At 34.8% G+C, this 19010-nt stretch overlaps 1 protein-coding gene across 6 annotated transcripts in view; it reads left to right on the plus strand.

Annotated features, from left to right (window-relative positions):
- Window positions 1-19010, plus strand: part of GPC5 (glypican 5) — a 619303-nt gene that overhangs the window by 346987 nt on the left and 253306 nt on the right. Inside the window, exons 9-10 of one of the 6 annotated variants that reach the window (XR_005602438.1) lie at window positions 14030-14149; window positions 15418-15641. The exons of the other annotated variants lie outside the window; for them this stretch is intronic. The gene's annotated coding sequence lies outside the window, so the exon portion shown is untranslated. Of the gene's footprint in view, window positions 1-14029; window positions 14150-15417; window positions 15642-19010 lie in introns of those variants that run through there. 6 annotated transcript variants of the gene reach the window in all.

A 19010-nucleotide genomic window follows, 5' to 3' on the forward strand; every position in this document is an offset into this window, starting at 1 on the left:
TGTTTGGAACTTGACTAATTTCAGAAACATCCTTCCTCTGGCACATCATCTTTTATAAGTCAAGAAGAAATATTCCAGGTGGATCTGTCACCAATAAGGAATGGTTCCAAAGAAGAGAAATTCTGGCTTTTTAGCAGGAATCTTTGCTTTTTCTAGAGAATGCAATAACTTTTCATTATCTGGTCTCTAAGCCTTTCCTGTTTTATTTATTGTCTTATTTGTTTGGGCTTTTTCTGGCCATTTATGTAACACAGAATGTGAAACAACTCACTCATACAAGTGCTTCAATGTTGTAAAAAGCATTCTAGACAGAATACAGGCTTTTTCTACTAGTAAATCACTTTATGGATCTCGCCATCTCACCTGTAATTCCAGTATCGATGTTGGTTCTTCAGGGACTATTGTGCATGCACACATGAATACATCCAAACTAGAAATTAAATAAATGTACTTCCTTCTGTGTTACCCCTTTGTTTTATTTCAAGTACAGTAAAACCATGCCAGCCTTGTACTCCCATGGTATTAAATCATATTTCCTACTTTAAACCTCTGTAAATCACCTGATGCTTCAAAGCCTTGCATCACTTATCTTACCCTGCCTTATCCTTAATAAATAGCGGTCTGTTTTCCAGACTTTTACTCCTATATCTTCCTTTTCTGTAGCACCCTTTCCTATATTCCAGATTACTCTTAAAAAAATAGCCCTTTTTCTTAAATCCAATTGCAAGACTTCTCCTGAATCTGTGCCCATTTGTTTTATCTTGGATTCGTGGTGACTGTTCTGCTTTTGGAATTCTGACATTTTTATTTTGCTAAAGCATGTTGATTTGGAGAATCATAGGAAGGAAGAGTAAGCCTCTTCTAATTAATCAGAACATCAAAAGGAATAGAACCACTGCTAAAAGACACCTTATCTTCAAATTTATTTGATTAGATAAATTAAATTTCATATAGTTTCATAATTCTTAAAGACACATATGGTAAACTTCAGTAACAGGATTTTACTTCTGTAATTTCTGAAAGGTGAAGATAGAGCATTGTTGTACCTGCCTATATGCTGCATAATTAAAATATAGGAAGACCCTCCACAAAATGTATTTGATAATAAATATTGAGTGTAAATAAGCCTTTTTCATTATCCCGGAATTTAGGATTAATACCTTGAATATTTAACAATTGTCAGATTGAACATGCATATTTATTATGGTAAAGTCCTCTTGTCCATCACCAAACCTAGAGAGTATTAGACAGATCAGTTTGAGGGCAACAGACATCTCCAAAATGGAAGTAACTGAGTTCATCTTATTTTTGTGTATTCCATTATGGTCTCATCCTTACAGAATTTTTAAAGTTTATCCATATCCCAGAGAAATGTCTTCAAATACATGAAGTTATTGAAGTCCTGAATTAAATCTCAGTGTACACAGTGCCACTACCATAATTTTTTCTAAGTATCAAGTTCCAGAGATAAAAAACATATTTGTTAACAACCATATCAAGAAGTATAAAAACTTATTTTTAGAATGGAACAATTAAGTGAGCATGGATAGTCTGAAAGGACATACAAAATGTATATAGGTATGAAATAATTCAGGTTATTTAAAAAGAAACATGCTTAATTTTCAAAACTGTGTTCAAAATTAATAGTCCTATTATACATTATAACTTGAAGAGCATTATATATTCAATCTTTCTTTTTTTTTTATTGAACATAACTGCATCAGAATAAAACTGAAAATCAAATAATCATTAAATTATTTGAAGTTGTAAAATATATAAACAAGTGCATTAAAATTTACAAATAAACATAAATTTAACTATATTTTTTATTTGTGTATCAGAAGCAAAAATTCATAAATGGGGAAATTTTTATCTTTTAGTTTGTAGGTTTTTTCTTCTGTTATAAGGTGCTGGGGATTACATCATAGAAATTTGATATGACAAGCAATACTCTTCTTTTTGTACAAGAGTTTATAATTCAGTGATTTATTTTTAAATCTATTGGCACAGATTAGGAAAAAATTTTGCAAGTTTTTTTTTTAAAAATGGTAATTTTTTTTAGTATTTGTTCCCATTTTGCCTTGAGTGTAGCATAATGTCTATTAGCTACAGGTGCTAATCCAAAAGGAAGGACTGTGTAATAGCAGACTCAGAGGTATATGTCAAACTGAAGCCAGTGAAAGAATTTTGTATTTTCAGTTGCAAAGTCTGCTATAGACAGATTTCTTGTCACTTGGATCCATGGTGATCTGTAGATTTGGTAGACTTGAGGACCTTGATATAACCTCAGTTTTGCAAACATTTAAAGAAACTGAACTAATTCTGACTTTTTCTAAGGTTGCCGTGAACTCATATAATTTAAATATGAATGAGATGGAGCATTTGCTATAAAGCATTTTGCAGGCTGAAAGAAAGGATCTTAATTTAATATGCTACATTTAATATCTAAAAGTTCTCAGCTTGTAAAATTCTTTTCTTTCTTTCGATCCTTTAAAAGGCTAAAAGAATGGGTTATTCAATCACTGGTACTATAATTGTCTCAGATTCTATTACACAGAATTTTCTATTTGCTGCTTAATCTCTGTCAGGATTCTTTTCTAAATCCTTGTCTTTGAACAAACTAGTTACATTTTTTATTATATTTATACAGCTCTTAAAGCACCATTAACTTGCAAAGAAACCAAAATAATGTAAATATATTTGAAAAGCTACTTTTCATGAAAAAGAAATATTTCTGAATTAAATAAAAATAAATCCTTCCTAGACCAGTTTTCTGGCTGTTGAGTATTGCCACTGTATTATAATAGTCTTACTGATGCTTTTTCCAGTTCTCAGTTGCTGCCATTTCTGCTGATAATGAGTGGGTTGCCTAGAACTTGAAATAAGAAAAAGTAGACTTGGATGGACATGTTTAAAGAAACCAGTTTAATATATTGTCATTGCCTTGAACCCTGAGCCTTCTTGCCTTCCTTCTATTTCCTCTCTGTCCTGTGGGAGAGTGAGAGGCTTGGAAGGTGTTTGGATATTGCTGAGGTCAACCCACCACATATACACTGTCAGATAATTATACCTATACACACCAGTTATAAATGCTACAGAATATCTAGAACCCATTCCAGTGACATTTCCATTAATTCTTTTTATCTTCTATGTAGCTTCTGTGTCATTTGTCCCACAAGAAAAATTCTGATGTTCTGCATGAGCACGACACATTCTTATCACATGATTTTCTTGTAATGATGAACCCTGAGTTATTAAAGAGTGACTTAAGATCCTACCTATGTTATTCTGTGTCTTTGGCTACAGGGAAAAGATAATTTTCTTGCAGTTTTTAATTGGCTTACTAAATAAATAAGGCCATGTGCTATATCACTCTGGAACTTAACTCTGTGTAGCCACTGAAAGTTACTATGCCCTCATGAATGCCTACAATATAAAGATCATTTCCCTGTGTTGTAAAAATAATTTCCAAAGATGAAGTGCAGCATACTATCAAGAGTCCTAAGTTTTCATGCTCAGAGAGAATGGATTTTTTTTCCATTTATCAGCATTTTTACTAATTCTTTTCTCAAATACATAACTGAAATACAGGGTCCAAATTTTATTATTAGCAAGCTTATATATAATTCATCTTTGTTTCAAATAGAAGAGAAAATATGAAAGAAATACAGGTTTTTTAAGATTCTTTTCTTGTTCAAACAATGGATATAAGTGATATAAAGTGGGATTTGTCTCAATGTAAAGCTTAGTTCATAAATCTAGAGTAATCTAGGTTCACTTTATATTCTATCAAGAAAGTTGGATAATTCCAAATAAAGTTTTCTTGATCAAAAACTATGTAATTAATAAAACCTGGATTAATTTTTCCCATATATAGCTATTTTTCTATGATGACAAGAGAGAGACTCTAGATCACTCAGAAAACTGAAGAATATCTAAATATATTCCCATTAAAATCCAGCCTCAGGCATAAACCTGATTTTCAAAAAATACCTTAGGGATTTTAGACAAACTTTTCTTGATTTCTAAATGCCCAAGTTTTTGGTTTTCTTCATGGAAGCTAGGATTCTTATAGACTACATCCTCAGGGATAATTATGTGCCTATGTATGATTTACTTTTCAAGAAAGGAATCAAATTCTTTTGAAAACTGTTATGTGGATTATCAAGTACTGTATAGTAAAATAATAGGAAACACTGGAAATAATTTTAATTTCTGATGGACCAAAGGCATTAAGAAAACCTTAACCTGCAAAAGGGCTGAGTTAGACTGATAAACAGATTATAGATATGTAACACAGAAATGCATTTTTAGGAAAGACTTGGGAGATTTGAATTTCCAAATATGTGATGAGGTTTGCAATACATAGCAATAACTATGAATACTTTTTGCTTATTGTTTTTGGTTGATTTGGCACTTTTCTTTTGGTCAAAAAAGTTGATGTTGGTAAAAGCTACCTGCTTGTAAAGCACTGCCTACTGGTTCAGTTAAGACAGCTAATAATAACCGACACTTTTCCACCAAAGAAAAGTCTCATTTTAAAAAAATAATGACTCTAATAACTTGCCTGCAGTTCACTACATAACTATGCAAATAACATTTCAGTCTTCTTTTTTTAAAAAAACTATGTTTGTATTTACTTTACTAAACTCTGATAGTGGGGATCCTGGCCAAGTTTTCATTACTAACATCTGAGAAGTCCTTCAAGAACTCAGTGTTTATGTAAATTTTCTTAGCAACACTGGAGAGCTAAATCTCAAGTACATTCATGAGGAAAATTCTAAGAACATAAGTAAACAGTTGGAAAATTGTTAATATCTTGAGACTGTTTCATGTAGTATAATAATGGCTGTATGTCATTTTCTTCATACTTTTGGTATAATTTTTCATTTCTAGTCTCACAGTATAAACATGCATGTTTTCTGTCTGTTCCAGTAAGAACAATTATTACAAGAACCTAATAAATCCAGTCTGTTCCATTTTTTATCCTGGACAATGCCAGTCCCTGCTCAGAACTCAAAGTACTCACATAATTGATTGCAAAGAGATTTCCAACTTAAGCAGGAAACAGTCTTTGCTTCTTTGCAAGGATAAACTAGGCATTAATATTAAAAATGTAGAAGAATGTTTTACAACCTCTGAGGGAGTCCAACAGATTTGACCAGTTTATTATCTGCAGACTTTTAACTGTCTAAAACAGTTCCTCAAAGAAAACAGCTGTGTCATACTTAAAGAGTCAGGATGCCCAATAGAGGCAGTGGAAAGAAACATACCTTCTGTGAATAACATGAGTTAATTGAACTATGAAAGAAATAAACACTTAAAATGTGTTTATTTTTCCACAGTATTTAATTTACTTTCATGTATTTTTTAACTAAATGTTTGTTGAATGCAAACCTTAGCCTCTGGTGAAATTATTTCTTTACTTACATAAATGTGATGAACTTAAAGCATCTCAAAAATGTTTGCATTAAGTTTTGCAAACCAATAATATGTAATTTTTCATTTTCAAAATCACTTTCCCATTAAAATATCTATTTAAAAGGAAAATATCAGACAATGCTATGAGATTAGGAGACTAAGAACATTCCTAGGTATCAGTTAAACTGTAGTCAGATTTCTTTAGCTTTTACTCTTAACCAGCAAGTAGCCTCTTTGTTTAAATCAGAATGGGTCTTTTGGACAGAAGCTTTATTGTATTTGCAAAGGTTTTCTACATTGTCTCTTTTTGGATGGGTGCAACTCACTCTTTCCTAAACCAAGTATTTTTCTAAGTCTTGGCACTTTCCTCAAGTTTTCTGTTTTAAAGTGAGTTACTGACGTAGGTGCTCTTTTAACACCCAAGCACTTAACAGCAGTCCTCCACCTTGTGGCTGGACACACAATTTCTCAATGATCCTGTCAGTTGAATAAAGGCCCTCATTGCTCTCACAGGATCCTTCTGGACAAAATGTCCAGCCCACACTAGATGAACACATCATGAGATGGGTGACCGGCTGGCTGAAAGGTCTGGCACAAAGGGTTACAGTGAATGGGGTGACATCAGACTGGTGACTTGTCACTGGTGGGGTTCCATAGGGCTCCACCTTATGGCCAGTTCTGTTCACCATCTTCATAAATGACTTGGATGCAGGCCCCAAAGGTATGCTAAATAAGTTTGCAGATGATACAAAAAATTGGGAGGAGCTGTTTACTTGAAGACAGAGAAGCTCTGCAGAGAAAAATTAGAGCACTGGGCAATCAGCATCCATATGATGTTTAACAAGAGAAAGTGTGGGATTCAGCACCTGGGATGGGGCATCCCTGGTTGTATGGACAGACTGTGGAGTGGGATGAGAGAGTCATGGAAAGGACCTGGGTGTCCTGGTCAATGGAAAGTTGAATATGAGTCAGCAGTGCCCCGGCAGCTAGGAGGGCAAACCCTGTCCTGGGGTACATCAGGGACAGCATCGCCAGCTGGGCAAGGGAGGGGATTGTCCTGCTCTGCTCTGCACTGGGATGGCCTCACCCTGAGTATTGTGTGCAATTTGGGGCACCAAAAATAAGAGAGATATAAAGCTATTAGACAACATCTAAAGTAGAGCTATGAAGATAGGGACAGGTCTAGAGGGGAAGCTGTAAGAGGAATGGCAGATGACACCTGATTTTTTCAACATGGAGGAGACTGAGGGGAGACCTCATCACAGTCTACAACTTCCTCGTGAGGAGAAGGGGAGGGGCAGGCACTGATCTCTTCTCTCTGGTGACCAGTGAAAGGACCCAAGGGAATGAAGTGTCAGGGGAGGCTTAGGTTGGATATTAGAAAAAGGTTCTTCACCCAGAGGGTGGTTGGGCACTGGAACAGGCTCCCCAGGGAAGTGGTCTCAGCACCAGCCTGACAGAGTCCATGTGCTCTCAGGCACATGGTGTGAATCTCAGGGCTGTTCTGTGCTGGTCCAGGAGCTGGACTTCAGTGACCCTTTTGAGTCCCTTCCAACTCAGGATATTCTATGATTCTAATGTAAGTGTCTGTTCAAGTGAATTGAAATGTTCATGCTTTTCACTAGCAGCCTATAGTAGGTATAATTATTACTAGAAGCATGAGTGCTCTGTGGAAAAGTGAAGAAATAATATGGAGCACCAGTCTTTTAGCTTGTTGTCTCTTTAGTGCAGTGCATTATCTTCTGTATTCTTCTTTTAGGATTAGTTCTATTCTGGTGCTTCTCATTCTGTCTTGACCCAGCTATGCTTTGCAACAATATTGTGAACCACTTTAATGTACTTGTGCCTTGCTTACATACTCTTGCTGCACTCCAGCAGCATTGGTCTCTCTCTGTGTTCATTCTTTCCATTTTGTAGCCAAGTGCACCTGCTGCCAAGAGTTCTCACAACTGTCTTGTTGTGCTGTCAGCTTTCCAGTACTTGTATTGACTGCTGTGAATCTTCAGTAGAGGAGGGAATATTTAATGTTAGATTACCCTGACACTTCTCTACAGTGATCTGAGGCACAATACAGATCAGATAATAGATTTTGGTTGCTCTTTTCAAGGTTACTATTTAATCACTGAGCAAAAAAGTGAAGTATTTTCTTTGCATTTAGGTACTATCATCTACATACTATAACACTAATAATGATAAGTGGTCAGACAGCAGTAAGATTTCTTTCAGCCCCAAATGCATTTGTTGTAATCAGGGAAGATAATTTAGAGTGAAGTGGTGATCATTAATCCAGGATTTCTAAACTGTCTGAAGACCTCCAGCTGCTGTGAGAAAATGGAAGAGTTCTTTTACTGGAGTAGTTCTTTTACTGTAGAAGCTCTGCTGAGATGAAATATTTGGCAATTTCCCTTATTTGGTTATTACTAAACACATAGCCCTGCTGGTTCCTTGTGGAGATGTGCCCTATTCTCAGTATGACTGCTTTGTATCACTCCAAGGCTGAGTACTTTACAAAGCTGCATTTCTCCTATCCCTTACAAATTGTGTCATTAGATTATTTTTTAATGCTATTTTTCTTTTTGTGGAATTGTTTGTGAATTTATTTACATACTATCAGATGCAGGTAGATACTGTGCTGTGAAGGGACTGACCTTTGGCAACATACAACACAAATGGTGAAAATTAAATTACCTTTTCCTTTCTCAGTCTTATAAATCTAATGTTATTAGTAGCTAAGGCAATGAGATCCACTTCAAAAATATTACTTTTATCCTGCCAGTGTCTTTTTAACTTTGTATTTTGTGACTTTTTTTTTATCTGTATTCATACCAGAAAGTCTTGTGGCCTTTCTTTTGGGTGATTTTTTTTTGGCAGTGAGTATAATGCAGTAATTCAAATGCAAACTTATAAAATAGCCAAAAATTAAGAATTACTCTAAGCAATGCCCCCTCTCCGATATTTGTGAGGTGCTTACAATATTCTTTGCTCTTATACAATGCATAAATAAAACGAATGGAGCAAGTTTATAATTGTAAAGCCCCATATTTCTATGGGGACAGTGCAATGTAAATCTCATTGAGGATGACTGTTGTTGTGATATGATATCCCAACAGAAATCAGTGTCCTCCATACATAATATGGGACTTAAACTGTGGGAAAAAGACCCTGGAGTTGATAGGAAATCCTGCAACAGGCACAGGTCTGTGGTAGCATATGTTTAAGCAAAAGCCACAGACTCACTGAACTTTCATGTTAACAGGAGGACAAAAGTGTATCACTCTGAAGGAAGCTCCCTCGTGCAACTGTTCACAACAGAGAGGTTACTGTGCATTTTGCTTTGGCAAGTTGTGTTCTTTGCAACAGAAGAGATCTCTTAACAGAGACTGTAGGAGAGTACAAAATAGGACCAGATCCTTTATCTTCTCCTCCCTGCCCAATGGAAGCCTTCTAAGTGGAAGTTAAAGCATCCACTCTTTGGACTCACTGAGTCTTTAAGGCCATATTTAACTCTTTTTAAGGTAATTATTCACTTTATTTATGTTGAGCTCTTATCTGTGTTATGGTATACGGTACATATAGGATGAAGCTTTAGCAGCTTGTGAGGATCAATATGGCAAAACAATAGTATTAATTCTGAAAAGCCATTTTTCCTTCTGTAAAGCATTACATCTTTATTGCTATCTTTCTTTAGTGTTATTATTCCCTTTTTAAATGGTTAATTAAACAAAAGATATGATTGGGTCTTAAAGCTGTTATGGTCAACCATGACAAAATACCCCTTGTACATACGGAAAAGGGGTATTTTTTAAAATTTGTACATTTTTTAAAAGGCTAAATGCCACTGCAGATTATTTGCTGGCACAAAGTTGTAGACATGTTTAGAGGACTATGGATAATTTAAAATACTTCTGACAATTTTGAAATAACATCAGTCTGTCATGATGAACGTATTTTCATTCAAACCAGGACAAACATAAACAGACACACTAAATCTTAATGTATTTATATGTTTCCAAAGTGTAAAATAATTTTTAGACTACCATACTTATCTGAACTCCTTTTCTTTCAAAATCTGAAACAGAAAGAATACATTTTTCCTGATAGTTGAATTACTAATGATTTCTCTTTTCTGTGCTGAGCTTCAGACTGAGGAACATGTTTACCATAGAGTTATGAACCTGTGAAACCAAGGGCTACAGTAAAATTGCTGATGCAATGTTAACTACAGGAGCATGAACAACTTAACAGTTATTTTATTCATGATGAAAATACTTTAAAGGACTTTCTAAGACATTTGTAAAGGTAGCAGACAGAGGACTGTGGACCAAGACTATGAACTTAATGCTCTCGTAAACTGCAGCAATACCTTTGTTTAAACTATGACCTTCCTTCTAGTTTTTCCTGATAATTATTTCTCCTAATTGTTAACCTTCTTGTATGTTTTGACCGTAAGTAAATTTTTATCCTACATAATGAGAATTCTTTGAATTCTTTACATCTGCTTGCTTGGTAAGAATACCACAACATGTATATCTGTGATTCTTGCCTTATGGGACATAAGAAAAAAACTTACACATGATAACTTGAATAACTTAAGGAACATTATTATGTTAATTGATTTGTACTGATCCAAAATAGTTATTCTAAAGGCAAATTAAACTAAAATTAGAGAGGAAAGAAAAATGAGAACAGTGTCAGAACAGTTCTGGAGGGAACTGTGTGGTCAGTAAGGTGTTTGAGTTGGGGAAGAAAAGGAAAATGGAGCAAAATGAACCATGATGGATGGGAGATTTTGGATACCCTATTAATCAGTCTTGGAAGTAAAACCAGAAGTAATGTCCTTTATTTTTTTCCATGTCTTTATTCCTGAAACCATTGGGTCTGGGAAAAATCTTTGCTGGCAGATGATGTCAGCTTGTTTTGATGCATATGATCAGTCACAGGATTGATACAAAGAAATACTTCCTTACTGTTTCTCTGTATGTATTTCAATGTACAGTCCCAGGGACAGTGGTTATCAAAGTAACACAAAGACAGAAGTATGTAGAAAAATGTACACATAAGATATAACCAATTCAAATCTGGTTAGTCACTCTCCTCACAAGTTTTAAAATTGATGTTTCTCCACAAATTCTACATAATTTCTCCAAATATATCTTTTGCCTTTACTCATCTTTCCCCTTGCCAGGATTTTAATTTTATTACTGAAATATTATTATGTTAAACTACAATTTAGGCCACTTTGCTCTTCTTTGTAACTCATTAACCTATGCAAAACTGTTTTAGGTGTTGGTTTCTTTACTTAATTTCAAAAGAAAAAGCATAGTAAAAGATTTCAGAAAGACTGGCAGCTTTTCTCAGAGTAAATACATACATGTCAGTGGCATAAGTATCAGCTCTTCTTCTCTGTATTGTTACTTCAGAAATAGATTAATTAAACTTGAAAACACCTCTTTAACTGGTGTGGCAAACTTTTACTGAGGCAATCAGGGCCACCATATGTATACATGTAATGTGAATAATTTTGTGGGGGCAAGATGGAGCTAGATTAAGGTAGCAATAATCCTGTGCCTATTTTGATGTCTTTCTCCAAAGAAAGGAGAGCAAAGTGTTTCTGGTCCAAAAAGTCATACACTTTCTGCATAAAAAGCTAAACACATGGGTGGATTGGTGAATGGTTGGTGCTACTATGATCGTAGATTATCAGCCTTGTATGGCTTTCATAAATCCTTTTACCAGATTTTTGATACAGCAGATTTTTCCTTCTCATTTGCTTGAGTAGAACAGCTTGAATCAAGACCTTGCCTCTGTGTCTGCCCCATTTCAGCACTTTGGTACTGGGAAACTGAAAAATGTTGGAATCATCTATTGGGCAGCCTTGGGAGAAAAGAGTAGGCTTTTGTGATGAAGTGGTTCCTCAGGAGAGAATGAGAGAAGTGCATGTCTTGGAGATGCAGGAGGAGGTGAAATGACTTCTGGGAACAGAGCTGCCTGGGGAAAGAACTCCCACAGCCTGAGGCCTGGCTAATACTTCTGAAACCTGTCACAGCCATGTGACATCTCACTTGCCTTGAGCAATGCTTAAACTAAAATAGGAAGCACAACCAGTATATACTACATGGGATGGCAGAGCTCTTAGAAAGGAGATGCAAAAATAAACAAGCAAGAGAAACAACCAGAGAAAAATTAAAACCAGAGGCAGAGGCCTAGAGAAAGAACATAAATGATGAGCATTGAGAATAAAAAATAAATGCAAAGGCTATAAAAAGAAAGGAACAGGTGTCAAAAGAAGGTCAGAGATCCAAGCAGGTGTGAAAATCCAGTCTGCATTTTGAAAAAACAATTTTTTGTCCATTTGAAACCCTAGTTTCTACATGGTGATGAGGAAATTGCAAACTCAAGATTGTGCTTTTATGATAATGACTGATTTGCATGCAGTAACAGTGGTCCTGAACACATAACAGGTGGCATACTCTTGTGATTAGAAGCAATATTTTACCCATATTACCGCTGGATGATGCACTAACTCTTGGTCTTTTCTGAACCCTTTCTTCTTGTGCAAGCAGAAATAACTTCATACATTATGTTCTATATTTCTATTATACAAATCTCCTTCGGTTAGATGTAAATATTGTGATTTCATTTTTTTTTTTAAAAAACAAGCTGGTCCAAAGTGAATTAAGGAAGTTGAAGTAAAGTGATTCAATGTTAGGCAACTTCGTGCTTCTTCACTGTCATTGTATTTATTGAAGAAACACGTGCCCTTAAGCATGACAGTCTCCATGCTCCTCACAGGTACAGATTCCACTTCTCCAGTCACACCACAGGACCAAGTGATACAGTGGTTCCAGAAATGCTGCTATCCAACACCATCTCACATTTAAATGTGGACTTTTATGTTCTTACGGATATTAAGTGTTGCATGTTACCGTAGATTTACCCTGTAGGAGCCTCAAACACTAATAGGCTAATTTAAACAGCAGCAACAAAAACCCCAAAACGAAACAAAAGTAGTAACATAAATGAGAAGTAAGTAAGAGAAGACAAGAATAAGGGGGCTTTAGGTCACCTGGATTCACAGACTTGCCATTGGCAGATATCTCGGGTTGCAAGGTACCCCTTTTTGTCTTTTAATTATACGAATGAACACAGGATGACAGACAATTTTGTAGAGTATTTATAGTTTCAAAGGTCTCCTAAGTGCTTTTGATGCACACTTACTATTCTTTATTTGTTCTAAAAAAGTCTTACAAAAAGCATTTTTGAATACTGAAACATTTTGGTAAGAAAATGTACAGCAGAAGCATGTAAGATAAAAGGATAATATTTACAGTGGATGGGGTATCAAGTATTGCATTTGGTATTTCTCAATTGATGTGTTGTATTAAGCAAATTCACTTTGTTCAGTGTCTCAAATGTCTCATTTTCAGTGTACAATGAGGAGTTATATTTTCTTTTCATGAAATAAATCACAGTATGATTTCTCAGTTTATACTTTTTCCCATCCCATGGGCCATAGTTTTGTATTCTCCCGTCTCTCCCTCCATCCCAACAACAAAAGGAACCAAAAACCCCAAATGAAAAAAAGAAGGGAAAAAACCCAACCCTTCTGTAAATGGGTTTATTTTCTAAATTGATAATTTTAATATATTCAAGAAATGGAAATAATTATACTTTCTCAGACTTAAAAATAAAATTAAACAGCAATACCTTTGTCAAAGACCGAGTTGAATGTGTCAAATTAGACACAATTGCAATATGTAGTTCCATGTCATCTTGTCTGTCCTCATGTTAATGTAGAAATGTTTCTTAAAGTGTATATTAAATAATAAATCCCATTTGACTTTAATAATTTTAGTAGTGTAATTCCTACTCCTTCTCTTCAGGGATCACAGCACAGCACAGGAAATCTCCTAGGACCTAATTCTGCCAGTCTTACCCTAAAAAGTAATTTAATCCACCATAATCCCATGGAAATAATTTTAAGGATTTGCAGAGAAAGGTGCTAGTCAAAATTAAAAATCTGTCCCATACAAACAAGTTATGACTGCCAGTTTTAACTTTCTAAAATACTTTTACTTTGAATGTGTACTCTTAATTCAGAATGTGTTGTGGGAAGAGGAGGAAGACTGTTTATTAACCTTGATTATTTACAAATCTCCGTAGTTTTCACTTCTGCAAATCATAGGTAATCAAGGTGCTGTAGTAATAGTAAGTTCTATTAAAAATCACTGCTCTTCCCTTCTTATTGATTGGCCAAACAGCTTACTTCTCTGATTGAGGTTTACTTTCCTGTGTGTGGAAATCTGAAAGAAAAAGAATTATCTCAGTCATTTCCAAAACAGTGAAAAAATAAGAGAATTTTTTTCTGCTTGCATAGAAATGTCTGTGAAGAATTTCCACAATTTGAAGCATTTCATGTGTTCATTATCAACCCATCCAGATCTGACCTATGTGAAACACTAAACCCTTAAAATCTAAGTGGTAAATTTCAGCAAAGTAGCACGAGTTTCCTGGTGGTGTACTGTTAATGTGCATGTAAGTGCAAAGCTAATTCTCCATACAGACCATGATCCAACTTGAGTAGAAATACTTACAAATTTTTTTCTAGGGGAATACTTGTTGGATTTGAAACAGGAGACCAGAACAGGAGACAAGATAAGATAATTATACTTGCATTTCTCACTTTTACTACTCATTAAATGCTCATCTTCTTCATTTGACAAGGCAGGTAAGATATAGTCTCCCATTTTATGAATGTTGCAGAGGCATTTCTCCTGTTTTGCCCACACTATTTCTGAAATGAAGATACTCATTCAGAATATTTTAGAGGATCTCTTGATTATATTCCTTTTCAAAGCCAAATAAACATAATTGACAAAATTCCGCCTTCTAGCAAAGTTTCTAGTTTTTGAACATCATGTGATGTACAGAGAAGAAGATACCCTCAAGTCATGACCCTGTTTCACCAGTGGGCTTTCTGGAGGAAACAAATGTGTTAAATGCTCATTTAATTCTGCTAACGTTCCAACACCCAGACAATCTACTTTCTTCTTTCAGGCTTGAGTCCTTGCTCCTAGTTTTCCTCAGTACAATGTGTAATTACTTTTAAATTACCACAGTGATTTCCTTCAAGAACACCAAGTGGACCATACCTCATATTTATCTGTCCCTGTAACGGACATGTGGGCAGAATTACACTTTACCAGTATATGCATTCCTGTTCTGCACTAATCCAGTACGAGATATTTTCCCAGATGCCCCCAAAGAACTTAGTATCTCTTTCCATTTTAAACAGAGAGCAGACATTTCGAGTTTTCTTAAACAGGAAACTCGTTTGGAAACAGTAGGTATTTTCATTTTCAATAGCTATTTAATTTTCATTTTTCTTGAATTTCTAGTCCGCCATAATGTAATCTCTCATTTCAGAGGCTTTCTTGTCAAAGCCTTAGTAGCCATGAATCAAATACTACATTATTTCCTCACACAAATAACAACTGAAGTCATCAGTGAAAGAGAAAGCAGCAGAATGAAAAGAAAGATTGGAAGGATAGCAAGTTAGAAGGTTAAAAATAACCATGAAAAACAGCATAACTACCTGTGACAAATTATAGAATGGAGCTCAGAATCTGGCCTTCTCATTCTACAAAATTAAGAGAGCTTGGCAAGAATTTTTTGCTGCAGAACTGAAAAAAGTAAGTTTAAGGTGGTCCTGTGCTTTTATTTCTAAAGAGTGCTAAAGCAGAGCAATGCTGGCTTTACCTGTCTTTTTCCTTACTATGAACTGTATTTTTCCATTTCATCATTTTTCAGCCATGGGGCCTTCAAAATAGCTTTTCATTAAATTAAATCAATTTAAATTAAATAGTATGTGTTGTTTTGAAGAAATTTATTTAATTATACATGGTTTTAAAATATAAATACTTGTAGCCCATATTTTAAAGAATAACTGGCATTGACCATAGATTGATTATTGCATATTCCTGCTTTGTCTCCCAGGAAATCCAGAATTCAGGTGGATCCTGCAGCCCTTCCCCAAACATATGGAGACATAAAATTAACCCACTTGTTTGTTGATCAAACTGGATTAAATAAAAAGAAAAAAAAAGTGTTTCTGAATTACTTGTCTTGGGCCCAGAAAACAACCTGCTTGACTGCTGTCATCCAGACTCAGTTCAATCGAAACTTACCTCTGGAGTGTAGCTTTGTTACAACCGATGACAAATGATCTAAGGGTATAAGAAAGACAGATTTGCAGGTAAATATAAAGTCTTTAATTAGACCTATTTTTTAAATTATGAATTACTTAACATGTGGCTGATATAAAACCTACTGACTTCTGACCTACTGTGTTCCCAGTGTCACAGTTTCAGATTTGTGGAAGCTAATATGTAGCCAGACATTGGTACTATCTTTCTTGGTGAGGACAGACGGTTCCCTTCTTCGAATATCCATTATTTAATAATGGATATTATTTAAATATCCATTATAACAATGGGGATTTGTTTTCTCTGGAATGTGAGTGCCTGTCTTGTACTCACATACTTGAGGGAGCAAACTGAGGCCAACATGCTGATCATGTGAGTCTAGTGAAGACTTAATTTTACTCAATGGTTCACTTGTGCTGGATCAGCATCTATCCAGAAGTCATGTGAATATTACAATCCCTGTCAGAGAACCAGCCCAGTAACTGCTGTTGTTTATTCTGTTTCAGATCTCACATGGCCTGAGAATTTTCTTAGCCTCCCTCTGGTGAGTGAGGATACATAAGAAAATCAGGTTTTGTTTAAAGTAAAGGGGAAATGAATAAGGCTTCTAACTGTTATTGGGAGGAGCTAAAAAAAATAAATAAATAATTATTATTTGTGTATTGAAGATAAGTTAAAGAAAATAATGCTTGCATGATTAGTTAATTAAATTTTCATTAATAGTGGGATTCATTCAGTAATAGGGTGAGCTGTCCTGATGCTGTAATGAAAAGAAAATGAAATTAAACTATTTCCACTTTTACATGCAAGGAGTGCTCAGAAGCAAACAAATTGCAATGTAGTTATTAGCTCCTTCCTGATCCAGTTACTTCCTTTATACTGTATTGTATATAGAAACAAATTAAAATAATGCAATTGAGATTTTCGAAACCAAGCACCTGGAAGTTAGGGAATAATAGAAGTGAACCTTAATTTTTGTCCTGTATGCTTGAATGAGCTTGAATGTGCTAGGATCCTGTGGAAATGCTCATAAGGTAGAAACTTACTACTCTGTGCTGCAAGCTTTTATACTGTAGAATTTCAGAGCAATTTCTCAACACTTATTCCTTCAGGAAAATAATAAACATTTCCTATGTGTAATTTAAGAGTAGTTTTGCCGTATGCATCACATTGCTTCCACATATATAACAGCAATATTACATCTGCCATCTGAGTATCTGAACCAAAGGACTATCCTAGAAACCAAAGAAAGATGGTCAGAAGAAAGTTTCAGTCTGTCCTAAGTTTTTTTTCTCTGTGCTGAGATTTAAACAAGCTCCAGCTTCCCGAAATCTGGATGCAAACTGACTGTGACCTATGGCATTGGGAAAGAGCACATTGTTCCTTTTTTGCCTTGCTACTCTCCCTTTTATTTTATAGTTTATTAGGCATAGTTACTATTGTTTTATTGGAAATACAAATTGAATCCCTAAATGATGTATTTTGTGTTGCTTGGCACACAGGTACCTTTTTCTATTAGTACGGGGACTAGAAAAAAAGATGGCAATTTAACTGTTTGCATCTTAGGAGAAGCTCAAAACATCATGGAGAGAATAGCATCTCTGTAAGAGAGAATCTCCATGCAAAACACAGAAGATTTTCACACTAGGACTATGAGGTGAGGGTCTAAGTCGAAGGTTTGTGGTTAGTTCCCCAAGCAGCATTGCAGTAAACTGAGAAAGATGTTACTGTGTTCTTATTTGCTACTTTGTAGAAAGAAATGGTAAAACGAGATTCATCATTAGGCTGAAAAAGAGGGAAAAAAAAGGCATCACTTCTAAAAATGGTATTAAGAAAGAAAAGAAATATTTTTTATTTTAAGTCCTGCTGGTAGATACACCTGACAACATTCCTTTGATTTCTCTGGACTGTTTCTTAAAAGTAGAATTCTTAATTCATACAAACAGTGAGAAGTTTAGATTGTTTCTTGGCTTTCACTCTATTTACCGACATTAAATATATACCTTGGGAAGGAAAGGGCAGGAATGCTGTCACTACATGTCTGTATGTATTTCACTTAGATATCTAAATTAACAACCCTAATTTATTGCAATGTTAATGGGGCTTTCATGTGATTTCAGCTGTGACTCATCATTAACTTTTTTTGGTGTCTCTCATCTTGTGAATCTCTGTCCTACCCCAGCTACCTCTTCCTGCCCCTGCATCAGTTCTGTTCTGGCATGGACATTTGTGCAGCTGTGCAGAAATCAAGACTGGGAAATTGACTTGTCTGAAACAACAACCATTCAAATAAATTTTTCTCCAATGCAATCACGCAGCTTTTCCAGGTGAAGGCAGGGCACTTCACCCAGCTAAGCAGACAAGAGTAAGGGGCAGATATTCAAATTACCACTGAATGTAAACCTATAGTTTTGGGGCACCTAAGATAAATCTAGAGATTTCTGATTTCCTAGTAAAGTCAAAATGTGCCAATGGTATGCTAAGTGCTTGTTATTAGCATTAATTTATTATATACCTAATTGATCTTGATATTACTTCTAGAGGCTCAGTAAAAATAGATATTTTTTACACATGGAAATTTTGAATTATTCACCAACTCTGGACGTGGTGTAATGCCTAACAATTTCAGTAGTTAAAAAATAACATTTTGTCTTCTTAAACTAAGGTCAGCATTTTGTTTAGTGTTACATATACATTTTTAAACTCCCTAAACACTCTTCTGTTAAATGTTCAGAAAATGCTAATTCATAAAATCTCTGGTTAGAAGAAGGTATTTTCCACTACATTTCAAGTTTATTACATTACTTTTCGTTATTGATTTTTGAATTTATTCATCTTAATTAAAGAAGATTTGGTACACTAATTCTTATCTTTTCATTAAATGGAAACAGTAAATTTTCAGTGTCTGGTATATAGTTTATTCTCCATGATAATGGTATCATGTGAATATTCCTTTTCTGTAAGGATGTTTTAGTGAACAGTCTGTTACACTGTCTTGCATCCATTTAATTCATATGCGCTGAGAATCTTTAAAACTTACTACTTGTGATTTTTCATGGTACTTCTGTACCAATGCAGCCGGCATAACAAATATAATTACCCCTGAGCTTTCAGCATTATAATTCCTGTACTCTAATTTTATTATTACTTAAAAAAAAAATAACATTTCAATGATTTTTTAAGAAACATAGAAATTTATGTAAACAATAATGTATTATGAGGAATGATAATAAGGGGTATCTTACCTTCCTCATTCAAGTTTGAATTACTTTGCTGTTATTAACCAAAATGACACTGTACAAAGAAAAAAAATAATAAAGAAAATACTGCCCTGTATACTGAAAAATAACTTGAAATTATCAATTCAGAATGCTGAATGACATT

This window comes from Corvus cornix, chromosome 1 (assembly GCF_000738735.6).
Source record: "Corvus cornix cornix isolate S_Up_H32 chromosome 1, ASM73873v5, whole genome shotgun sequence".
Taxonomy (NCBI): Eukaryota; Metazoa; Chordata; class Aves; order Passeriformes; family Corvidae; genus Corvus; species Corvus cornix.